Below are 27388 nucleotides of genomic sequence, written 5' to 3'. Positions count from 1 at the left end.
CCATCAGTTGGGCTACTATGTAGCACTTCCCGGTGTCCCAGTTACTGTGTTCTACGGTTTAACCCCTTAGTGACCAGCCCATAGACCTTTTACGTCCTGCCCAAGTGGGCTTTATTCTCTGAGGACGTAAAAACATGTGGCCCCTGGCCATTTTTAGGGATCTGGTGTTTCCACTGGGTACTTGATCGATAGTTTTTGCATGCAATGTTGTGCAGGAGGATTCTGTCTGTAGAGTTCAGCAAAACTTTCGAAGTTTCAAGAGCCAAGCCTTAGAAGAAAACCATCATTAGTAATGTATAGGAGGATGCATGAAAAATAATGTGAAGGTTGCTGGGTACACCGCCTTTGAACAGTTTGTAGTCCTGGCTTCACTTGAATGGGTTGTGTGGCTATAACCGTTAGCCCACTCTCACACAGCGTCGGTAAAACACTGCGCTTTACCACGATTTTGATTGCCGTTTTTATGCTCCAGCTACTGTGTTCTCCAGCTTTTAACGCACCCCATCATTGTGATCGGTGATGCCTTGCGTGAAATGCAAAACCATATGCTAATAGAGCAGACAGCACTCCAAAATCGCTGCAATAGAAAATGTCACGTTCTGGCGCATGTCTTTGAAACCCCATTGGAATCAATGGATTTGTTGTACTGCGATTAGTGTGGAGTTTAAAACACTGTGCTAATCGTGGTAAATGCCCGAGTGACAGCGGCCTTAATTATGTCTTTTTACATGCAGTTTATATCTCACAAACCTAGGCAGAACCAAGAATCCTTATTGCACCCGAACATTGGGAGGAGGGAAGATGTGCCGACATCTGAGTGTCTAGCAAGCAGTAGAAAAGTCGAGGCACTCAGCGGTAAAAGAAATAATCGGCCACTTCTTTTCATACGGAAAACACACATGTCGGAGATACAGACAAGTGCAGTAGATGGGAGCAGCGGCTTCACTTGTGTCTACACTTTATCAAGCCTCACAGGTGGAAACACGCTAAATGTTTGTTACCATCTGCTGAACTTCCCAGTACCTCCCATTTGTATATTTTCTGCGTGATATAAAGTGACAACATGGTTATAATTTACTAGAGAGTAGAGCTGCTCATCGTGATCGGCTGGGTGATAACATTGAGACGATTTTCACAAAATCTTACTGGGTCATCCCAAGTGTGTGACCCCTTTTTCTATGATGTGACTCAGTTGCTAGCACTCTTGCTCTTCAGTGCTGGGGTCCTAGGTTCGAATCCCATCAAGGTCAACATCTGCATTACCTTGAAAAACTCCATCCAGATGTTACCCTTGGTAAGATTTCAATTTATAAACTTCAGCATTTGAAAGCAGCGGTGCTAATAACTGAGCCACCACTTTTGCCCATCCTGCTCTGGCATGAACAAGAATAAAAGTAATCCAGCTGTTGCCCTTGGTCATAGTTGAAACTACCACTCAAGCACTACAAAACAGTAGTGCTAACAACTGATCCACCCACTTGTTTGTTTTGCACTGGACCAGAACGACAAGAATAAATAGACAAAAACATCCAAATGTTGCCCTTGGTCAGAGTTAAGGCCACGCTCACACAGGCATTTGTAAAAATGCAGCATTTGTAAATGTGTCATGTTACAGTATTTTAGAACAGTATTTTTAATTCACCCCATCATTGCAATGGGTGATTTAGTGCTTCAAAAACACCCTGAACGCACTGAAATAGAACATACATTTGTTTTAGTGCGTGTTAGAAACGCTTCGCTAAAAGGCTCATCTGAGAAGCCCTGATTGAAATGAATGGGGGATCAGTGCAGTGTTTTTAGTGGGCATTAGAAACACCCGCTAAACGATGTGTAAAAAAACGTGTGAGAATGGCCTAAACCTACAACTCCAGCTCTGAAAGAGCTAACTACTGAGTCAGCACAACTGTGCTTTTTGCTCTAAAGGGGGAGAACAGCAAGAATAAAAACAGAAAATAAAAAACACCTTCTAAAAGTTGCCATTGGACAAATTTCAACCTAGAACTCCACCATGTTTGTTCTACTCAGTCTTTCTTCTACCTCCTCCAGTCGCAAAAGGGAATAAGAAGAAAGTGCAGAAGAATGAAGAGAACAAGTATAAGAAGGAAAAGGAAGAAGGAGATAGGGGCAGAAGGAAGAAGCTTTGAGGCTCAGTGGCTAGCATTATTGTCTTGTAGTGCTGGGGTTCTAGGTTCATGGCTGATTATGGAAACATCTGCATGGAGTATGTATGTTCTCTGTGTTTATTCTTCTCCATCTTCTACTACTTGTCCTTGGCACTAACACAATTAAACATGCGCCATCAGTGTTTTCTAATTGTGAGCAGTTGGCTTCATAATCTAGACGTACCTTAAATCTTGAAGAAGGAATTAAATGTTGCCCAGTGTAGAGGAAGCAGTATATAACGATGGTAGCAATGATATATTCTACTTACATGCCTCCAGTAACATGGTAGAACTTGGGTATTCTTCACTGAGACCGGATGACTTGTCATAGACAGTATGAATTCCTAGCTCCTGAGAATGGTCAGCATTAAGAGGTCTAGCTGTTACATAACGCATGTTAGAGGGGAATATCTACTACATATAAACACTAATATCTCATCACTGCTGCGTTGGGTCTCTCTTCCGAAAGACATTTGGTAAAACTTGATCTTTTCTGGGTTGTGGATGTGTCTCAGCAGCTGAAATGTTTAACACAGCCATTGGTCCACACTCCTCAGCTAAAGACAAAGTCATAGTAAACCTGTTATTGAAAACAGTCGTGCTTTCTACCACATTATGATCCATCAAAAAAGCCTAACACAACACATGCATTCAATACCCTGGTAGACTGAGGATTGTTCCCCATGATCGGACATTGGAATTGTCCAGTACTGAAAGTTAGTCACAATTAACAGGCTTAGCAGCATAAAAAAGGCATACTATAGGTATGAATCTTCTACCCCAAGACCGGAAAACAGACATGGAGGAGTAGGTGCTCTTCTCTCCCCGCAAGGCACCTTGCAGGTCATCCCCTTGGTACCCTCACCTTCCCATTTTTCGAGGTACATGCCCTACCACTTTTCTGTCTGCTGTCCATGCGACTAACAGTTATCTACCGCCCCCTAGGTCCTCCTCGCCTGTTACTTTGCCACTTAGCTCCCCCACTTCTTATTCTGCAAAATCTCAACCATCATCTTAGGCAACTTTAAAATCCCTACCAATGACCCCATTTCCCCATCTGTCTTTCAGCTTCTATTGCTCACCTCCTCCATTCGTCTCTCACAACTTGCAGCCTCTCCCACTTATAGGGATGGCAATACTCAATCTGGTCTTGTTCTCAGTCTCTATTCTGCTTCCCACTTCACTAACTCCCCCCTCCCGCTCTCGGACCATAACCTCCTCTTTTTCACTGTCAAACTGCTTAGCATCTCCCCAGACCCTCCTACCCACCGTACATATAGAAACCTTCAGGCTGTTCACACCCAAAACTTTGCAGAGCCCCCACAGTCCTATTTCTCGCCTCTCGTGCCCCAACCTGGCTGCCGCATATTACAACACCACTCTCAAACATGCTCTAGATGAACATCCGGCTACCACCATGACCAAAGCCATACAATGGAGTCCAAAGCACCCATGGCTCACATCTCAGACGCTCTTATTCCGGCGGTGCTCTAAATGTGCAGAATGGCTGTGGAGAAAGGTGCAAGTGTCTGCAGACTTTCTCCACTTTAAATTCATGCTCAGAACCTACAACGTAGCCCTCCACAATGCCAAACAAGTCTACTTCACCTCTCTTGTCTCCTCACTATCTCACAACCCTAAATGACTATTTGACACTTTTCACTCCCTCACTCCTAAATTACAGCCCCGTCGTGGTAGATCTCAGTGCTGAAGAACTGGCTGCTTACTTCAAAAAGAAAAACAACAACATCCAGCATGAAATAATATCCCAATCCCAGACTAGCCATGACCCTAGTCTCATCAGTACTGCATCCAGCCCCTACTCATTCTCTGTACTCAGACCAATGACAGAGGAAGAAGTCTCCAGATTGCTTTCCTCTGGTTGCCCCACCACCTGCACTAGCAATCCTTTTCCCTCACACCTCCGGTCCATTTCTCCAGTTGTCATCTCCCGTCTCACCACTATATTAAACCTCTGGCATCTTCCCTCCTCATTTAAACATGCTATCACATTCCCACTGCTAAAGAAACCAACCCTTCACTCAACCGATGCTTCTAACTACTGATGCATCTCAAATCTCCCCTTTTATCTCCAGACTAATAGAATGCCTGGTTTACTCCTGTCTCATAGGCCATCTCTCAGAAGGCTCTCTTCCTAACCCCTATAGTTGAGCTTCTGCCCTTTACACTCGACAGAAACCGCCCTGACTAAAGTGTCAACCTCTTGACGGCTAAATCTACTCCCTACTAATCCTCTTTGACCTCTCCGCGTTTGATACTGCTGACCACAAACTCCTCCTCAGTATGCTTCACTCAATTGGACTACAGGACACTGCTCTTTCCTGGTTTTCCTCCTACCTATCTGCCCACTCATTCAGCGTCTCCTTTGCTGGCTCTAACTCCCCTCCTCTTCCTCTTTCTGTTGGGGTCCCCCAGGGCTCGGTCCTCAGCCCCCTCTTCTCCATCTACACAGCCCCTATTGGACAAACCATCTAAAGCTTTGGCTTTCCATACCATCTCCATGCTTATGATACCCAGTTATACACCTCCTCCCTTGACATCACAGCACCTTTCCTTCAGAATGCCACCTACTGTCCACTGTCTCTAACACTATGTCCTCTGTCTACCTAAAACTGAACCTCTCAAAAACTGATCTACTGGTGTTTCCGCCCTCTACTAACTGACCTCATCCTGACATCTCCATCTGTGTGTGGCACCACCATAACTCCCAGACAGCACATCCACTGTCTTGGGGTTGTATGTGACTCCAATCTCTCCTTAACCCCCTATATCCAATCTCTTGCCCGAACATGTCACCTGCAGCTCAAGAACATCACAAGAATCTGCCCTTTCTCACCACTCAGTGCTTGATTGTTGGAATTCCCTGCTGATCGGCTTCCAATGCGCCAGACTCTCCCCCTTCCAATCCATCCTGAATGCTGCAGGCAGGCTCATCTTTCTGTCCAGCCGCTAGTCAGACACCTCTGCCCTGTGCCAGTCACTGCACTGGCTGTCTGTCACATACAGAACTAAATTCAAACTCACTACCTTCATCCATAAAGGTCTCCACAGTACCGCACATTGCCTCCCTCATCTCAATCCACCACCCAGCTGGTGGCTTCTGTTCTGCTAACAAATCAGATTAAGTACCCCTTTAACTTGAACCTCTCGTTCCCGCCTGTAAGACTTTTCCAGAGCAGCACCAGTCCTCTGGAACGCTCCACGAAAACTATCTGGGCAACTTCAGGCGTGTCCTAAAAATGCACCTTTTCAGGGAGGCATACCATATCTCCTAAACCCATTTTACTCCACTTAGAATTTTTTAAAAGTTTTTCAGTACATTATATGGTACATCAAATAGCACCATTGAAAAATACAACTCGTCCCGCAAAAAACAAGCCCTCATACAGTGATGTCGATGGATAAATAAAGGAGTTATCATTTTTTTAAGGGGGGGGGGAGGTAAAAACGAAAGTGGAAAAAAAAGGGGCCGCGTCATAAAGGGGTTAATCTACCCACAGCCACCATTTTTCTTTTTTTCCCCCCATTCTCACTTTCCAACAATTATAACTTTTGTATTTCATTGGTGATATAGCCACATGTAAGCTCTATGCTTTTCTCAGAATGACTTGTATATGTCAATGGTACCATTTAACGTATTCAAAAACTTTAAAGAATTTCTAAGTACGGTGAAATGGAAAAAGCAGCAGGTTTTTTTTGTTTGTTTTTTTTTAAGCAGTAAAAATAACCAAACTACTTTTGCAAAAAAAAACTTATTGCCAAATTCTGACCCCATAACATTATTTTTTCCTGATGAAGCTGTTATAGTTTTTGGTAAGGTGATCTTTTGTTTGTATCTGTCTCATTTTAGGGTGCATAAGACTTAAAAATATACATTTTTTGTTCTTGCCTATCACCCTACTTCTGCATATGGTTACTTTTATTTATCTAGCCATTGCAAATCATCTCGTTCCCCAAACACCTGCTTATGCCAGAATCACAAACCATCTCAGTTAGAGGCAAAATACTGGTTTTAGCCAAAGAAAATTATTACTAGTTGGCTTTAAATTATGGTTCTTTTTAGAATAATTTGTCAATCTTTCATAAGTGGATGGAATATCAGGGTGTCAATGGCATGGGGCCATTGTTGCATCGATGGGCATTGGCAGGGCTTTATCCTTATAAAAATATATAGCATATTCCTTCAGCAATTGTTCTCTGTAGTCTTTCACCATCTTGCCTAGTAATTAATGGCCCATGATGATGATTAGAGATGAGCGAGCATACTCGTCCGAGCTTGATACTCGTTCGAGTATTAGGGTGTTCGAGATGCTCGTTACTCGTGACGAGTACCACGCGATGTTCGGGTTACTTTCATTTTCTTCCCTGAGAAATTTGCGCGCTTTTCTGGACAATTGAAAGACAGGGAAGGCATTACAACTTCCCCCTGCGACGTTCAAGCCCTATACCACCCCCCTGCAGTGAGTGGCTGGCGAGATTAGGTGTCACCCGAGTATTAAAATCGGCCCCTCCCGCGGCTCGCCACAGATGCATTCTGACATAGTTCAGGGAAAGTGTTGTTGATGCCGGAGCTGCTATAGGGAGAGTGTTAGGAGTGATTTTAGGCTTCAAGAACCCCAACGTTCCTTCTTAGGCCATAGAAATCGCAGATCGCACCTATGTGTGATCTGCGATTTCTGTTCTCTTCTCTATATGCGCTCAATGGGGCCGGGGGCAGCAGCGCCGACCCCATTGAGAACATATAGAAGACAAATCATTCTTCTCTGCCACAGCTGTAACAGCTATGGCAGAGAAGAACGATGTTTGCCCATTGAATTCAATGGAGCCGGCAATACAGCAGGTTCCACTGAAAGCACTGGGCTGCCGGCGATCGCGGGATGAATTGTCGGGAAGGGCTTAAATATATAAGCCCTTCCCTGCAATTCATCCAGAAATGTGTTACAATAAAAATATATACCGGCGTATAAGGCGACGGGGCGTATAAGACGACCCCCCAACTCTCACCTTATACGCCGGGAATACAGCGGAGCAAAGAATAAAAATCATTACTCACTTCACCGGGCGTTCTGCGGTGCTCCTGCAGGCTGTCGCTCCCTCCTGGTCCCCGGCAGAGCATTGCTTTCTGGACGCAGTGGTTGAAATCCCCGCCTCCAGAAACACATGTGCCTTCAGCCAATCACAGCCATTCAATGACATCATTGTCATTGGCTGTGATTGGCTGAAGGCACGTGTGTTTCTGGAGGCGGGGATTTAAAGCCCTTCGTAGAGAAAGCAATGCTATGCAGAAAACAAATGGAAGCATGTCCTATCTAGCTGCAAAATCTCACAGCGCAGCCCTGTTTTCAAGGGGGCCAGCAGCAGCGCTAGGCCCATTGAAAGCAATGGGAGAACTTTGTAATCCTCCTATACAGCTGTTCCAGCTGTGGCGGGGGATTCCCTTTATCCCCACAGTGATATGAGGCAGTTTTCACATGAAAACTCCACGCATCCACAGAGCTTTCACATGGTGTGGAGTGCGATATAAGAATGGTATTCACGGCCCAATATCATGCTCATCCGTGTCAAGGCTGCCTAAGGACTAATTAGAAATCTTTTGTTTGGTGGGAAGTTCTGGGGGATTGAGGTTTCCACTTGCCTGTAAGTTCTTCTGGCTTTGGGACATTGACAGTCCACCTTTTTCCTTGCGTGTAGCTCTTGATTTGTTTTGCAGAGGGCGCATTATATCTAAAATGTCCTGGAAAAGGAAAGAAATATCAATCAGTGGTTAGGCCTTAATACATTGAAGAAGCATTGGAATCCCGTGTTCAAATTTGACCAAGAACTAAAACAGAAGTTTAATCACTGCTTAGTGTCTTAAAGGGGTTATCCCAATGTATGTGCTAAAAGGTGAACTGGAATCCAGAAGGTGTAGTGTGATCCTATTACCAAAGCTAAATAATAACCGTATATTGCTGTTTAACCCCTTCCCTCCCCATGACGTAAGCATAGGTCATTGGAGGGGGGTACTTCCCGCAAAATGACGTACCCTTATGTCATAGGGATAACGCGAGATCATGTCAGATCTTGCGCTATCCGGCAGCGGGAGCCGGCTATCACTGATCAGTGACAGCCGGCCTCCCGCTGCAACAGCAGGGGGTGCATCAGAGATGCGCCCCCTGCTGTTAACCCCTTTCCTGCCACGATCTAAGTAGATTGCGGCAGGAAAAGGGTTCACAGAGGCTTCAGCAGGCTCTCACGATGTTATCACAGAGAGCCTGGCTGGTTGCAATGCCTGCAATGCAATGCCCTATCTTAGCGATCATCAATGCTGCAGTGTAAGTCCCCCAGAGGGAAAAAAATGGTGTAAAAAAGTCAAAATAATGTACAAAAATTTAAAATGTAAAAAAAAGTTTAAAAAAAACCCACATTTTTTATGCTTTTTCTCAAATTAGCATAAAAAATTTAAAAAAAAATAAAGAAACACATATTCAGTATCATCGTGTCCGTAAAGACCTGTACAATAAATCAAACACACTTTTTATCCTGCACGGATATGTACAGGATACGTAGTCTATGTACCCAAAAGTGGCACCAATAAAAACTACAGTTCACCCCCAAAAGACAAGCCCTTATACGTCCGCATCGACGGAAAAACAAAAAGTTATGGCTTTTGAAAAATGGAGATGAGAATTCGCCAAAAATTGTTTGCTCTTCAACACCAAAATAGGCCATGTCCTAAAAGACAAAGTCTGTTTGAATGAGATTTTCCAGAATTTGTAAAGGTAAGAGTGCTGGTTAGAGATAAGCGAGTGTACTCGCTAAGGCAAACTACTCGAGCGAGTAGTGCCTTATGCGAGTACCTGCCCACTCGTCTCTAAAGATTCAGGTGCCGGCAGGGGGCGGGGGAGAGCGGTGAGTTGCGGGAGTGAGCAGGGGGGAGAGAGTGAGAGAAAGATCCCCCCTCTGTTCCTCCCTGCTCTCCCCCGCCACCCCCACCGGCACCCGAATCTTTAGAGACGAGCAGGCAGGTACTTGCATAAGGCAATACTCGCTCGAGTAGTTTGCCTTAACGAGTACGCTCGCTCATCTCTAGTGCTGGTATAATACTGAGCTGACCACCAGCTGGCCAAACAGGACTGTTGATTTAGTAATAGAGTCGTGCTGTCAGGATAGGTCGCTGAACACTTGATATTTTAGAGTCTGACGCCCATTTTACAGTCGATCAAACAGACTGTTAAATACTGGATCGTACTGTAAAGATAGGTTGCTGACTGTTCTATGATATGGGGAATTCACAGGCAAAGGGTGGACAGGGTGAGGATGGAAAACAGAAAGACAGCAATTTAAGGAAAGAAGGTAAAAAAAACATCGAAGAAAATATTAAAGAGCTGGAATGGGGTCTGAATGTGGCAGATGGGAAAGTTTTCATATTGAACAAAGAGGGTGGCTTTGTAATAATGGATTCACTAGCATGATGACTAAATGGAAGGAGGTGTCTGAAGTAATGAAAGGTGGATACAAGGAGAATGTGGAAAAATTATAAAGTATGAATGTTGGAATAATGGAATATCCAAGCAACTTATGAGTAAACACTCACTGTTGCCCTCATCCACTTTCTGCCCGATTATTGTAACTGGCTGCTGATCGGCCTCCCCTGAAGCAGACTCTCCTGCCTACAATCTATCCTGAATGTGGCAGACAGGCTCATCTTCCTGTCTTCCTGTCCAGCCGCTACTCGGTCGCCTCTGCCCTGTACCAGTCACTGCACTGGCTGTCCGTCAGATACAGAATTCAATTCAAACTCACTAGCTTCATCCATAAAGCCCTCCACAGCACCACACCACCCTACATTCCCTGCCACATCTCAATCCACCACCCAGCCCACGCCCTCCGCTCCGCTAACTAGATCAAATTAAGCACCCCTTTAACTCTAACCTCTCATTCCCGCCTCTAAGACTTCTCGAGAGCAGCACCAGTCCTTTGGAACGCTCTACAGAAACTATCTGGGCAATCCCCGACACACAACTTCAGGCATGCCCTAAAAACGCACCTGTTCAGGGAGGCATAGCATATTCCCTAAACCAAACCCCGCTGTACTCAGCCTGATAACATGCTCCCCATCCTACTGACTGCAATCCCTGCTAGCCACCATCAACCGCTCCCTGCAGTCATGCAGATTCCGCTACTAGCTGGTCTGACCATTGTCTGTGTGTATAGCATCCCTCACTCTCCACCTCACCATACCGTGCACATCTCCAGCCCCTTTACCTTCTGTATAATGCCAATATTTGTAGTATGTAGACTTGTTGCAGCACAACCCAGTTTTTTGTATCTGCCATGCATTACATAAGGTATTTGGGGTGCTTCAAGGTCATAGACATTAAAATCAAGTGAACTGAAACCAAGAATTTCACCCAAAACTTGGCCAGCAAGTGATTACAGACTTTTATCATCCACAAAGGAGTCGACTAGAGAGACTGTTAACCATTCCTCCAGTTTTATTAAACATGTGTGGCTAGAACTAATGGAACTAGTGGTTCATGCACTAATCTGCTCTGTAGCTGCGAGTGTATTAGTAAATATGCCCATGTGTTTTTGCCCTTAACGTGCAGATTAGAGATGAGCGAGCACCAAAATGCTCGGGTGCTCGTTGCTCGAGTCGAACTTTCCGCGATGCTCGAGGGTTCGTTTCGAGTAACGAACCCCATTGAAGTCAATGGGCGACTCGAGCATTTTTGTATATCGCCGATGCTCTCTAAGGTTTTCATTGGTGAAAATCTGCAAAACCCAAGAAAGTGATGGAAACGACACAGAACCGGATAGGGCAGGCGAGGGGCAACATGCTGGGCTGCATTTCAGGTTCCCAGGTCCCACTATTAAGCCGCAATAGCGGCAAGAGTGGGCCCCACCCGCTAACAATTTTTACTTCGGACAAACCCTCATTAGTAAGCCACACCTTAGCTAAGCACCACACTACCTCCAACTAAGCACAAGCTCTGCCTGCAGGACACACCGCTGCCTCTTCTCCTGGGTTACATGCTGCCCAACCCCCCCGTACGACCCAGTGTCCACAGCGCACAGCAAAGTGTCCCTACGCAGCCTTCAGCTGCCCTCATGCCACATGCTGGCCCCATAGCCACACCACCCTTATGTCTATTTATAAGTGTGTCTGCCATGAGGAGGAACCGGAGGCACACACTGCAGAGGGTTGGCAGGGCCAGGCAGCGACCCTCTTTAAAAGGGGAGGGGTGATAGCCCACAATGCTGTACAGAAGCAGTGAGAACTCCAATCCTGTGCCACCTTGGTCAGGAGCTGCAAACGTGGGCATAGCAATGGGGAATCCATGTGCCACACAGTATTCATTCTGTCAAGGTGTCGTATAGCTCAATCCACACTGCAAGGGGAAAGGCGTCAGCGCTCTGCCCCCTACCCAAGTCAGTCAGTGTCTTTGTGCCAGACAGATCAAACACCGCTATGGGAACTAAGTTTGCACCAACAGCATAGGTGGGTCCTAGGAAACCCAAGAAATGAACAAAAAATTGATCTGAGCGGCCAAACATGGCAGACTTGCACCGCGCCCACGGCATAGGCCTCGGCCCACAGATTCAGCAATCCTAGGCAGGAAGCGGACTTTCACTGCACCCAGGACATAGGCCTCTGAACAAACCCTCAGCAATCGCGGTCCTACAGCGGACTCCAATGCTAGCGTAGCTGTGCACGTCTCATTAGCGCTGTATTGCTCCTGTAGTTTGTCCCAATGCAGTGCCCCCGATAGTAGAGTCAACATCAGATTAAATACAGGTGGGCTTCGGCCCACACTGCATGCCCCAGTCAGACTGGGGTTTTTATAAGTATACACAGGCAGGTACAACTCCCTAATGCGAAGTCCGTGTGGTCCCACAGCATGGGTGGCTCCCTGGAACCCACCGGCGGTACATAAATAAATCCCATTGCATTGCCCAGCACAGCTGAGGTAACATCAGATTAAATACAGGTGGGCTTTGGCCCACACTGTATGCCCCAGTCAGACTGGGGTTCTTTATAAGTAGACACATGCAGTTACAACTCCGTGTGGACCGACAGCATGGGTGGGTCCCAGGAAGCCACCGGCGGTACATAAATAAGTCCCATTGCATTGCCCGGCACAGCTGAGGTAACATCAGATTTAATGCAGGTGGGCTTCGGCCCACACTGCATGCCCCAGCCTGACCAGGGTTTTTAATACATAGACACAGGCAGGTACAAATCCCCTATGTGAAGTCCGTGTGGACCGACAGTATGGGTGGCTCCCTAGAACCCACCGGCGGTACATAAATAAATCCCATTGCATTGCCCAGCACAGCTGAGGTAACGTCAGATTAAATACAGGTGGGCTTTGGCCCACACTGCATGTCCCAGTCTGACCGGGGTTTTTAATACATAGACACAGGCAGTACAAATCCCTAATGTGAAGTCCCTGTGGACCCACAGCATGGGTGGCTCCCTGGAACCCACCGGCGGTACATAAATAGATCCCATTGCAGTGCCCCGGACAGCAGAGCTAACGTCAGATTAAATACAGGTGGGCTTCGGCCCACACTGCATGCCCCAGTCAGACTGGGGTTTTTTATAAGTATACACAGGCAGGTACAACTCCCTAATGTGAAGTCCGTGTGGACCCACAGTATGGGTGGGTCCCAGGAAGCCACCGGCGGTACATAAATAAATCCCATTGCATTGCCCAGCACAGCTGAGGTAACGTCAGATTAAATGCAGGTGGGCTTCGGCCCACACTGCATGCCCCAGTCAGACTGAGGTTCTTTATAAGTAGACACATGCAGTTACAACTCCGTGTGGACCGACATCATGGGTGGGTCCCAGGAAGCCACTGGCGGTACATAAATAAATCCCATTGCATTGCCCAGCATAGCTGAGGTAACGTCAGATTAAATGCAGGTGGGCTTTGGCCCACACTGCATGCCCCAGTCTGACCGGGGTTTTTAATACATAGACACAGACAGGTACAACTCAATAATGTGAAGTCCCTGTGGACCCACAGAATGTTTTCATTGTTGGAGGAGGAGGATGGGGATGTTTTTGAGGCAGTATGTGTCCTGTCCCCGTGTCCGTGGTTATATGCACCTTCCCAGTGACCGAGTCACTGAAAAGTTGTCGCGTCTGGGGAGCCTAGTAGCGCGGCCTCGCCACCATCATGTCTTTGGGAAGCCTCAGTTTCCACTACCCTGTAACATAGCAGTAGCAGCAGTATAGGCAGAGCCGAGAATTAGTAACATTTCAGCGGTAAGAGTATACACAAACCCCTGTAACATTTCATTGGCAGCAGTGACGACAGACCCCACTAACATTTCATTTGCAGCAGTATACACAGACCCCAGTAACATTTCAGTAGTATCTGTATAGACAAACCCCAGTAACAGTTCAGTTGTATAAGTCTAGACAGACCCCAGTAACATTTCAGTTCCAGCAGTATTGACAGACCCCAGTAACATTTCAGTAGTATCAGTTGCGACATGCCCCAGTCACATTTCAGTTCCAGCAGTGCAGACAGACCCCAGTAACAGTAACGTTGAAGCAGTATGGGCAAAGCAGCAGATAAACATTTCCCTGGCAGCAGTGTAGGGAGAGCAAAGTATTTGTAACATTTCAGTAGTAGCAGTATAGTCAGACCCCAGTAACAGTAACGTAGAAGCAGTATGGGCAAAGCAGCAGATAAACATTTCCCTGGCAGCAGTGTAGGGAGAGCAAAGTATTTGTAACATTTCAATAGTAGCAGTATAGTCAGACCCCAGTAACATTAACGTAGAAGCAGTATGGGCAGAGCCCACTATTAGTTACATTTCTGTTATAGCAGTATAGACATGCCCCAGTAACATTTCCGTTGAAGCATTATGGGCAGAGCCCAGTATTAGTAAAATAACAGTAGTAACAGTATACACCAACCAAGGTAACATTTCAGGAGCAGAAATATCGGCAGACCGAAGTAACATTTCTGCTGCTGAAGTATAGTCAGACCCCTGTAGCATTACTGTGGCAGAAGTATAGGTAGGCAGAACAGAGTTACATTTCTGTAGCAAAAGTGTAGGCCAACCCCAGACACAGTGGTGTGCAGGTGAAGCCCATAAAAATTACTTTGATTACATTGTAGGCGAGGGCCCGAAAAATTGGTGTACCGACAGTACAAATGTATCCCAGAAAAATTGCCCATGCCCAACCCAGAGGGCAGGTGAAACCCATTAATCGCTTAGCGTACTGTGGCTTAATTTTTAACTAGGCCTGGAGGCAGCCCAGTCTAAAAAACAATTAGTTCAGGTGGAAGTTTCAATGCTTTAATGAGAATTGAAACAGATAAATATTATTTAGAAAAGTTATATGAGCCTTTTGGCCCAAAGAATAATTGCCCATTCACGGTGATTACGAGAGGTTTCAGGAGGAGGAGGAGGATGAATATCATACACAGATTGACAAAGGTCTTTAGGTAGCGCTGCTGTCCGCTGGTGGAGAAGAGAAGTCTGGGGAAATCCAGACTTTGTTCATCTTTATGAGTGTAAGCCTGTCCGCGCTGTCAGTTGACAGGCGGGTACGCTTGTCCATGATGATTCCCCCAGCTGCACTTAACACCCTCTCTGACAAGACGCTAGCCACAGGGCAAGCCAACACCTCCAGGGCATACAGCGCGAGTTCGGGCCACTTGTCCAGCTTTGACACCCAGTAGTTGTACGGAGCAGAGGCGTCACGGAGGACGGTGATACGATCGGCTGCGTACTCCCTCACCATCTTCTTACAGTGCTCCCTCCGACTCAGCCTGGACTGGGGAGGTGTGAGACAGTCTTGCTGGGGAGCCATAAAGCTGGCAAAGGCATTGGAGAGTGTTCCCCTGCCTGCGCTGAACATGCTGCCTGATCTCCGCGCCTCCCCTTCTACTTGGCCCTCGGAACTGCGCCTTCTGCCACTACCGCTGTCAGATGGGAAGTTTACCATCAGTTTGTCCACCAGGGCCCTGTGGTATTGCATCACTCTCGAACCCCTTTCCTCTTCGGGAATGAGAGTGGAAAGGTTATCCTTATACCGTGGGTCAAGCAGTGTGTACACCCAGTAATCCATAGTGGCCAGAATGCGTCTAATGAGAGGGTCACGAGAAAGGCATGCTAACATAAAGTCAGCCATGTGTGCCAGGGTACCTGTACGCAACATATGGCTGTCCTCACTAGGAAGATTACTTTGAGTATCCTCCTCCTCCTCCTCAGGCCATACATGCTGAATGGATGAGAGGCAAGCAGCATGGGTACCCTCTGCAGTCGGCCCAGCTGTCTCTTCCTCCTCAGGCTCCTCCCCCTCCTCCTTCTCCTCCACGCGCTGAGATATAGACATGAGGGTGCTCTGACTATCCAGCGACATACTGTCTTCCCCCGCCTCCGTTTCCGATTGCAAAGCGTCAGCCTTTATGCTTTGCAGGGAACTTCTCAACAGGCATAGCAGAGGAATGGTGATGCTAATGATTGCAGCATCGCCGCTCACCATCAGGGTGGACTCCTCAAAGTTTCCAAGGACCTAGCAGATATCTGCCATCCAGGCCCACTCCTCTGTAAAGACTTGAGGAGGCTGACTCCCACTTCGCCGCCCATGTTGGAGTTGGTATTCCACTATAGCTCTACGCTGCTCATACAGCCGGGACAACATGTGAAGCGTTGAGTTCCATCATGTGGGCACGTCGCAAAGCAGTCGGTGCACTGGCAGATTAAACCGATGTTGCAGGGTGCGCAGGGTGGCAGCGTTCGTGTTGTACTTGCGGAAATGTGCGGAGGAGGAAGGTTTAGTGGAGGTGCCATACACCGCCGCAGATACCAGCACCGATCTGGGGCCCGCAATTCTGGGGGTGGGTACTACATGAGCGGTCCCAGCCTCCACTAAATTCACCCAATGTGCCGTCAGGGAGATATAGTGGCCCTGCCCGCCTGTGCTTGTCCACGTGTCCATTGTTAAGTGGACCTTGCCAGTAACCGAGTTGGTGAGGGCGCGTACGATGTTGCGCGAGACGTGGTCGTGCAGGGCTGGGACGGCACACCTTGAAAATAGTGGCGACTGGGGACAGAGTAGTGCAGGGCTGCCGCCGCCATCATGTTTTTGAACGCCTCAGTTTCCACCAGCCTGTAGGGGAGCATCTCCAGGCTGATCAATTTGGCTATGTGGACATTTAAAGCTTGAGCGTGCGGGTGTGTGGCGGCGTATTTGCGCTTTCGCTCCAACGATTCTCTTAGCGACAGCTGGAAGCCGCGCTGAGATACATTGCTGGATGGTGCCGAGGACAGCGGAGGTGAGGGTGTGGGTCCAGGAGACGGTCGTGCCTGTGTCGTGAGAGGTGGGTTGGATCTCAGTGGCAGGTTGGGGCCCAGGGGGAGAGGCAGTGGCACAAGCTGGAGGCGGTGAATGGCCTTCGTCCAACCTTGTGGGATGCTTGGCCATCATATGCCTGCGCATACTGGTGGTGGCTCCCCAACTGATCTTGGCGCGACAAAGGTTGCACACCACTGTTCGTCGGTCGTCCGCCGTCTCAGTGAAAAACTGCCACACCTTAGAGCACCTTGGCCTCTGCACGGTGGCTTGGCGTGAGGGGGTGCTTTGGGAAACAGCTGGGGGATTATTCGCTCTTGTCCTGCCTCTACCCCTGGACACCCCACTGCCTGTTCCAACCTGTCCTGCGGCTGCAATTGCCTCCCCCTCTGAAGACCTGTCCTCAGTTGGCTTATCACACCAGGTGGGGTCAGTCACCTCATCGTCCAGCGGCCCTTCCTCCGAATCCTCTGTGCGCTCCTCCCTCCGACTTACTGCCCTCACTACTACCTCACTGATAGACAACTGTGTCTCATCGTCATCGTCCTCCTCACCCACTGAAAGCTCTTGAGACAGTTGCCGGAAGTCCCCAGCCTCATCCCCCGGACCCCGGGAACTTTCCAAAGGTTGGGCATCGGTCACAACAAACTCCTCTGGTGGGAGAGGAACCATTGCTGCCCAATTTGGGCAGGGGCCCGAGAACAGTTCCTGGGAGTCTGCCTGCTCCTCAGAATGTGTCATTTTCATGAAGTGAGGAGGCTGGGAGGAAGGAGGAGCAGCAGCCAGAGGATTCAGAGTTGCAGCAGTGGACGGCGTAGAAGACTGGGTGGTCGATAGATTGCTGGATGCACTTTCTGCCATCCACGACAGGACCTGCTCACACTGCTCATTTTTTAATAAAGGTCTACGACGTGGACCCAAAAATTGCGATGTGAAGCTGGGGACCGCAGAAACTGTCCTCTCTCCTACTCCCGCAGCAGCCGGCTGCGATTCACCTGGACCAGGAACTCGTCCTATGCCCACACCCTCACTTGGGACTCCGCGTCCTCGACCGTGACTGCGTCCACGTCCTCTGCCCCTACCCCTACCCCTCAGCATGCTGGATTAAGAATCGAGCAGAGACAGAGCGGTGTAAAAATTTTTGTGAATTATTGCCGCACAGTTGGTGGCTGCCAGCGGTAATATAACGCTAATATATAAATGAAGCCAGAGATAAATTATAAGGAAGGCTGCACTTAGGCCTTGCTGTGAACTATGCAGTTTGGATGGACGTGAAGTCCCACAGGCCACGCAGGCAAATGCACTGGGTCTCCGGTAGCCGTTAAAAAGGAATAATTTTTTTAATTTCCTTATTTTACTATGCAATGCAGACTGAGGCTATGCAGTGTGTATTGCACTTTCAATCTATGGGCGTCGGGCAGACCGTGAACTTCTGAGACAGCACACGCATAACAGAGCGTTGTAGAAAATGTGTGGTTTCTTGGCGTACACTTAGAGGCACACTGCAGTGAGGCTACGCGAAGTGCGGACAGAAATATGTTTAAATGAAGGCTGCACGCAGGCTCTGCTGTGCAATACAGAGGTACTACAACTCCCAGCAACCACGGAGTTAAATACACACGGTCACAGGTTGCCCTAAGAAGAACCATTGGTGTTCTTGTAGACAGGATTCTACACTACCACTGTCCCTGCCTGCCCATTAGTGCCCCTATACTGAAGTACAGACTGCAGCCTGAGAACGCTACAGCCTGCACGCCCGTTATACATAAAAAAAAAAAATAGTGCAAACGGGCTCATAGCAGCCACTACAGGTACTACAACTCCCAGCAACCACGGAGTTAAATGCACACGGTCACAGGTTGCCCTAAGAAGAACCGTTGGGGTACTTGTAGACAGGATTCTACACTACCACTGTCCCTGCCTGACCAATAGTGCCCCTATACTGAAGTACAGACTGCAGCCTAAGAACGCTACAGCCTGTACGCCCGATATACATAAAAAAAAAATTTGTGCAAAACTGCTCACAGCAGCCACAACAGTAATGCACTAGGTGAGCTGTGGCCCTAAGAAGGGCCGTTGTGGTTCTTGAAAACGCTAACACTGTCCCTATAACAGCAGCAGCATCAGCAGCACTGTCCCTGATCTCTCTTAGCGTGTGTCTGTGGCGAGCCGCGGGCGGGGCAGATTTAAATACTCGGGGGTCACTTGATCTCGCCAGCCACTCACTGCGGGGGGGTGGTATAGGGCTTGAACGTCACAGGAGGAAGTTGTAATGCCTTCCCTGTGTTTCTATTGGCCAGAAAAGGGCGCAAATTTCTCAGGGAAGAAAATGTAATGGAGTCGAGTGCTGCGTGGTGCTCATCTCGAGTAACGAGTATCTCGAACACCCTAATACTCGAACGAGTATCAATCTCGGACGAGTGCGCTCGCTCATCTCTAATTATATCCCATAATGTACAAGACTTTACCCCATTTGGGGCCACCCATACATGTTTTCACATCCTGGGTGTCTGGGCTTTATTCTACAGGGAAGTGAAAACATGTTGGCCCTTTAGAATAAAGCTACAAGATTGAGGAGTATGACAACTTGTTTCTATTGGCTACCAGAGGTAGCCAACAGCTTGGAGATGTCACCAGGGGCTGTGGTATGTGGTCCCTAGCCACGTGTTAGCTATAATTTAACAGATACAGCAATCACATAAAAGTTTAAAAAGAAGTACACAGTACACCCTTAGATGAATTTGTTAAGGTGTCTAGTCTTGAAAATGGAACCATTTGTTGGGATTTTCTGTTGTTTTGGCTGCTCAAGGGTTCTACAAGTGGGCAATGGGGCCTAAATCACCTTCATGCTAAATTTCTGTTCTGAAAGCTACCAACTACTCCTTTAATTTTGGACCCCATTGTGCATCTAGACATAAGATTAGGGCCACAATGGGTATGTCTCTGAGCACAGGACAAACAGGGGTATCCATTTTGGGGTGAAAGTCGTCATTCATGTGTGTGCTGTACAAAAAAAACTGTTTTTAAAATGAGACAATTGCCAGAAAAATGAAAATTGTTATTTTTTTCCTTCTGCTTTGCTTAGATTCATTCAAAAACTGTGTGTGGGTCAATATATGCAGTACACCCCTAGATGAATTCGTTAGGGGGTCCAGTTTTCAAAATGGCGTCATCTGTGGGGGTTCTCCATAGTTTAGGCCCTTAAGAGCTCTACAAGTGTGCAATGGGGCCTGAAACACCTTCAAGCTACATTTCTGTTATGAAAAGCTGCTCGTACAGACATAAGATTAGCGCCACAATGGATATGTTTCTGAACACAGCACAAACAGGGGTATCTATTTTGGGGTGTAAATCCTCATTTTTATGTGTACTATAGAGAAAAAAAACATGACTTTAAAAGGACACATTTGCAAATATATGAGATTTTATTAATTTTTTCTCCTCACACACTTTCCCTAGAAAGAACAGAACTAGATTTATGCATCACAGACACAATAAAATGCAAGATTAGATGGTCTAATCAACGCTACTATGCATTAAATAACAAACCCTTTACACCATAAACTCCATTCACTCAAATGCCCCGAAAACCGCTTTTACAAATTACGTACCAGAGGGGGCATGCTCTCTGACAGCTTCTCGGTGCTATATTATAAAAAATGTTCTTCGATCTTTAGTACTTATATAGCCCACTATTTCAATAATGCCATCTCAATGATCCCTAAGGCCCCCTGCACACGGGCGGAAATTCCGCGGTGTCCTCTCCACTGCGCATGTGCCAGCCAGCGCTTTGGCCAGCACACTCGCAGCAGAGGAGGCCGCGTCATCGCCATAGCAACAGCGCAGCGTCCTCTGTACTGTGCATGAGCCAGCTGGCGTTCCGGCCTGCACATTCGCCACAGAGGTCCGACCCGCCCGTGTGCAGGCGGCCTAAATTGGGCATATTTGTTTTCCGTGCTGGAACATTGGAAATTTCCAAACAAGTTTCTAACATGGATACAAATATTGTATCCTCCTAAAGTGTTTATTAGATGCAAGGGTTTTTACTTGGACTATATTCCTATTCTCCGAGGCACATGGCAGGAATGCCCCTTATTTTCCCTCTTGTTTATACTAGTCATGGAACCTCTATCCATTAGACTATGCAATAATCCAGATATTAGAGGAATTAAAATTGCCTCAGTCCAACTCAAACTCTGAATGTTCGTGTTACGACACTCTGACCCCCCGAGCGCCAGGTGGGGTGCCCTGAACTTCCCGCACCCCACTGTCCCTGCCTACTTGCCTCGGCCCTGGCTAACCCCAGGCGGACAACTGGACAGCGGTCCCTACCCTGGCTAGGGACATGGCGACTGCAAAGATGAATCTAACTAGCGGGGGACAGAGTGCCGACAGAAAAGGCAGATGGAATAACCAAACAGAAAATTTCTGCGCAACAGGCAACTGGAAGGAAGCTGACAGACAAACTAGGGACTGGCTGAGACTAGCTGCAGACAGAACTAACTAGAGGCTGACAGAACCAATAACTGGCAGTGAGCTCCGGACACTGCCAGCCTTATAACTACACGGCTCCGCCCCAGGGGTGGAGAGTGGGAGGAGCCAACCCCCCACTACTGCACAAGAGAGGTGGAGGAGTGCGGGCGGCGCCCTATGGGTGGACACGCCCACGCCGCCGCACACCGGCCGCTCCACATCGCCGGGAGAGCCCCGACGTCAGGGCTCCAGGACGCCGGAGCGGCGCGCGCCAACCGCGGGACCCTGCGCTGCCCTGCATGGTAACAGTTCGCTGATAACATCCTAAAGTTACTATGCTCTCCCTCATCCCTTAATACCCAATTTACTGGAAGAATTATCCAAATTTGGATCATTATTGGGGTTAAAAATAAACAACACAAAATCTAATACTAAACAGTATTACAAATCCAAGCTAATTTCACATTTCGATTGGTTTCTGGTTCATTAGATTATTTAGGGGTCTGACTCACTAATTCTTATTCATTTTATACATACATAATTACCCCTTTCTCCTACGTATGTCTCGGCTTCTCCTGGAGAGCTGGAGTTGTTCACAGATATCATGGATAGGAAGGGTGAACACATAGAAGATGACATTCCTCCCCAAACTATTGATTGAAAGGCGGTCTTGGTATCCCAAATACCCCAAAATAATACCAGTTAGCCAAAGTAAGCTCACCTGGCCTTTCTCCATTCACAAACTAACACTCCACTCTGGTCATCTTTAGACATTAGGGCTATCCCCTCAACATCGACATATGGGCCCCACCAATTTATAGACCCCGTCACAAATCCTATTACAAAACACTCACTTAAAATTTGGGACTCCATCAAATATTCAGGCAGCCTAATTTCACCTCATCTAAAAAAAAAACATTTTTTCAGTCTTGTGTAGTGGCCCAGGAGGTCCTACAGGATGGTTGCACAATCACTGGTCCTTAAACACCCGTTTGTGAATTTCTTCTGAGACATTTCTTGTACTGTACGTCAGAAAGACCCTGTCTTTCCCCTTTCTGCACGGGTGATGTCCTGATCTGCCCGGTAGCGTCTGGCTCCGGATTGGTTGCTGTCATAAAAATCCCTAATTGGAAGAGGAGGATGCAAGCCCGGGAAAATAAGCAGGGCGAGGCAGGATGTGAGGAGGAGTTAAAGAGCAAGAGCGGGAGAATAGAGAGGAAGTGAAGAAGGAGTTAGTGAGTTATCGTCTGGATGTAGACGAGGAAGGAGGTGTACAGTAGTGCTGCAGAAACTAACACTGTTTGAAGTGGAGGAGAGACTACAAGCTCTAAAGACAAGTGCAGTGTGGAGGAGAACAAGTTGGGATCTTTGCTGCACAACAGTGAGCGTTACAAGCCCCTGTTAAACTGAAGCCAGGGAAAGTACAGTTAACCCAAGTCTCCATAACTACAAATTCTGCATAACAATCTTTTGGAAAACAACTCTCAGATAACTTAGCCCGACAGGATTCTGTCTTGAGTAACCTTAAACCAAGTGAGAGACCGTTGAAGATAAAACTGCTTAATTTCTTGAATGTACTGAAATTAGCCATATTTACTTGGCTAAACTGAAACCTGCATACTGTGAATTGTACTAATGCTTCAAGTTAACAAACTGTTTAGTAAACTGTGTGCCTTCTGTTTACAACAAAGCTAAAGTAGACTCATCTCCGTTATTTCATTACCATCTATTGGAGCTCACAGCCCAAAGGTACTGGCGTCACTGTGACACAACCGTTAGATATTGTTGCTATAAGTTTTATTCCTGGTCCACTGCGCATGACTGAGCTGGGTCTATTTCCCGCCATTGTTGGAAGGGATCACACAGCCACCTGTGACAACCACCTTGTTTACCCGTGGTGTCCCCCACATTTGGCTTGCCCATGCTTGGCCGCTGCAGTTGTAACATCTCCCCCCAAACTTTTCAGGTCTGGACGAGCAGAGGTCTCACCAAATTATATCATCTAGTTTCTATAGAGAGTATTACCTCAAGTCCCACCCTTCAAGTAAACTACACAATACCCTCCTCAGAGGTAATTAGATATCTACAACTTAAAAACTTCAAAACATCTTTCGTAAAAAAAAACACCATTAACTTTAACCCCTTTTGAAACTTTCTGTCTTAAATACCCCCCATGCCAAAGGACTAATTTCTCAAATATACACTAGACTAGTCCACTCCTCTTATCTGTTACAGTATCCTACCCACCAGTACGCCAGCCCGGGTTGCCCTAGAACTTACCCGCAACCCCCTGTCCCTGCCTACTTGCCTCCACTCCTGGTTAACCCTCCGGAACCCCCGAAGGAGCGTCCTGCTGACCGTTCTGTAGTTGAGGTACGAGGTCGGATTCTAAAGCTGCCACCACCACCCCAGGTGCCAAGATATTCTCTGTAGTCATAGTCTCACTTTCCGGTGCCCCAAAACTCCGTGACAGGGCGTCCGCCTTCACTTTCTTCTCTCCCGGGATATATGTCACAACGAAATTAAACCTGGCAAAAAATAACGCCCACCTGGCCTGCTGAGCTGTGAGTCTTTTAGCATTGGCGAGATATACCAAGTTCTTGTGATCAGTGTACACGGTAATGGGGTGTCTAGCCGCTTCAAGATAGTGTCGCCACTTTTCTAGAGCCCACTTGATTGCCAATAACTCACGGTTCCCCACGTTGTAGTTACGTTCCGCCGAATTAAACTTACATGAGAAGAACACACGTGGACTATACCCGGATCTCCCAGTGACCTCCTGAGACAAAACTGCCCCTGCCCCCACCTCGGACGCATCGACTTCAATAAAAAACGGTTGACGCGCGTCCGGCTGTATTAACACTGGGGCAGTGGAAAACGCCCTTTTTAGATGACTAAAAGCCTCTGGGGTCTCTGGTGACCATCTTACCAAGTCAGCCCCCTTTTTGGTAAGATCGGTCAGAGGTTGGGCAATAACTGAGTAATTTTTAATGAAATTGCGTTAAAAATTTGCGAAACCCCAAAATTGCTGGAGAGCTTTTAGGTTGTCTGGTCTGACAAAAAGTTGGTATTCATGCAAGAGAACCAACCTCAGGTGCTGCACATGAGAATCTCAGTCCGGTGAGTACACCAGAATGTCATCCAGATATTTGACCATAAATACCCCCTAGTTCCTGAAAAAACGAATCCACTGACTGCAGGCAAGCCGAACTCTCGGGTAAAGAGTAGGCCCATGTCTGGGGGGACCCCGCAGTAGGGACATAATCAATGCCACTTTCTGGGACTCTGAGCCAGAGGAACCGGGCCGCATCCAAAAAATACAGTCTACATGCCTGCTGGAAAACAAAACTTGCTTCTCTCTCCTGAAAATACCTCGGGGAGAGGACACTTGGGCTCAAGGATAGACGGGGCGGTAGAAACCTGCGCCAACGCTCGCTGCTCCTGGGCCACCATACGACCGAACAGGTCCTGGATCACGCCCTCTAGATCCTGCAACTGACTAGCAAGGACATTCAAAGTCTCCATTGGAGAGCCAAACAAACCCTATAGGGGCATTTTAAGGGCCAGTTATTATGTTACAGTATCCTACCCACCGATACGCCAGCCTGGGTTGCCCTAGAACTTACCCGCAACCCCCTGTCCCTGGCTACTTGCCTCCACTCCTGGTTAACCCCAGGCGGGCAACTGGGCGGCGGTCCCTACTCTCACTAGGGACCAAGAGGGGACACTGGCGTACCAAGATGTAACAAGGTAGAATACCGAAAGGATGGGCAGATGATACAATCAACAGAAAATACAAGCAGACCAAGGCAGATGGGAGAACCTGGTAAATATGACAGAACACGCTGACAACGCTGGAGACCAACAGAGGCAGGATGCTAGCTCGCTGAAGGAAACCAAATAACTGGCAGTGAATGCAGGTCACTGCCAGCCTAAAAAACACAAGCCTCTGCCCAGGGGCGGAGAGAGGGAGACACTCACTCCCACAGCACCAATTTAAAAGGTGCTAATGCACGGAGCTGACTACAGGTGTGCGCGCACACGGAGCCGCCCGGACCCGCGAGCGCGCGCACCAACAGCACCACGCCGACCAGCCACCCGCGCCCCCGGCAGCCGGACAACAAGCTGGGGGGACGCGCCCCGACCACGGGACCCAGCGCACCACCGCCCCGGGAGGACCCGCAGCCGCCACATGGTAACATTATAATACTCAATTATGATGCATTTTCCATTGGGAAACAGATATTGGAAATACAGTTACTGGTGATGATTGGTCCCAGATTTGGCAATCCACTAATAAAGCACCCACAATATACTCAGGTTAGAACCTCCTTTAAGATACTATTCCGTTGGTATCTAGTCCCAACCTGAATAGCCCACACTATGTCGGTATACGTCTCAAATTGCTATTGTTGCTGTCAATTCCCTGGTGACATGCTACACATTTGGTGGTTGTGCCCCCAAGTTAAATGACTGTGTATAAGGGTATACTTGCTCATTTTTTCACTTACCGGATGCAATATCTGAAAAGTTCCATGGCTGGTCATATTTTAAAAAATTGCAAATATCTCCCCGGAATCATTTTTTTTTCACAAGTGCCCAGTCATAGAGGAAGGCCTCCTTGGAATTTTTGGAAGTAAAAATTCTTTTGTAGCCTTCTCTTGATATGTGCCTCCACACAATCCTGTCTCTGAGCTCTGATATGCATTGTGAGCAATGAGACCTTATATAAACAGATGGCTCCAATAAGGTGTAGAAACATTTCAGAGATAATCAAGAGAAATGGGAGGCCCCCACAGCTAAATGTAGTCATGCCAAAGGGTGTGATTACTTACGTTAATGCAAAATGGTAGTTTTTCATTTTTAACCCCTTAAGGAAATGGTCTCTTTTGGGCTTTCGGACGCAACAATTTGGGGGGGATTTTCATCTCCATTTTTTATTTTTCTGTCGACATGGCCATATAAGTGCTTGTTTTTTAATTCGCGAACTGTAGTTTTTATTGGTGCCATTTTTGGGTACATAAGACAGTGTTGAAAAATTTTATTAATGTTTTTATGATAGCAGGGAGAGAAAACACATTAATTCTGCCACAGTTTTTTTACAGCGTTACTCATGCAGCATAAATGACACAATACATTTTTTCTGCGGGTCGGTATGATTACAATGATACCAAAATATTATTTTTTTTTAGGTTTTTCCACTTTTCCTCAATAAAAACCTTTTTTTGGGAAACTATTATTTTTTTCTGAATCGCTGCATTCAAAGTCCTATAACTTTTTTATTTTTCTCTGGACGGAGCTCTGTGTGCGCTTATTTTTTGTAAGATGAGCTGTAGTTTTTATTCTTACCATTTTGGGGTACATATGGGTTTTTTGATCACTTTTATTGCGTTTTTTGTGAGGCAAAATGAAAAAAATAAAAATTTTGCTTCAGTTTTTAGGGGTTCTATTTACGCTTTTTGCCGAGCAGGATAAAAAGTGTGTTCAATTTATTGTATACGTTGTTATGGATATGACAATACCAAATATGTGGGGTTTTAATTTAAAAAAAAATTATGCTGCTATGGGAAAAAGCACACAAAAAGGGTTTTTACATTTTTTTTTCACATTTTTCTTTTTTTTACATTTTTTCTATCTTATTTTTACACTTTTTATGTCCCTGTAGGGGACTTGTACAATATCACCTACGATCACTATGATAAAGCATTGCAGGACTTCTGTCCTGCAATGCCTTATTGCTTGTATTAGCGATCACAGGCACTGGCGATGCAGGACCGCTGTATCTGGCATCCTGTGGCCATGGCAATCCATTGGGCTCTCCGTGATTATATCGCGAGAGTCCGATGACATTACAGAGGGAGCGCGCTCCCTCTCTGAACCCTTTACATGCCGCGATCTACACAGATCGTGGCAGGGAAGGGATTAACAGCAGGGGTCACTGTCCCAATGCACCCCCGCTGTTGCAGTAGGAGGCCGGCTATCAGTGACAGCCGACTCCCGCTGCCAGATAGCACGGGATCTCTTCTGATATTTCATTAAGTACCCCTCTGCAAGGATGTACAGTTACGCCCTGTGGCAGGAAGGAGTTAAAAATCTTACAAAGATTTCTCCCGTTCTGCTGTCACTTTGTCATTATGGGGTACTGAGTGTAAAATGATGGGGAACACAAGACCACAACATGTAAAACAATGAAAGGGTGTGAGGGCTTTCCAGACCCACTGTACCTTTCAGGATAGCTAACTAAGTCAGCAACATGAAGAGCAGCTCTTGAGCACAGACTGCAGCCATGATAAGTGAAATACTTTGTAGACTCAATGCTTTGCAGTCTGGATGTATTCAGATGCTATAAACTCACTTGTTTCCTCAGGACAGGGGCACTTACTTTTCAGAGGAGGATGAGGACTGATCTAGTGCAGAGGAGACA

Source organism: Eleutherodactylus coqui, chromosome 6 (genome assembly GCF_035609145.1).
Source record: "Eleutherodactylus coqui strain aEleCoq1 chromosome 6, aEleCoq1.hap1, whole genome shotgun sequence".
Lineage (NCBI taxonomy): Eukaryota > Metazoa > Chordata > Amphibia > Anura > Eleutherodactylidae > Eleutherodactylus > Eleutherodactylus coqui.
The sequence above is the reverse complement of the archived record's forward strand: the minus strand, read 5'-3'. Positions refer to the sequence as shown.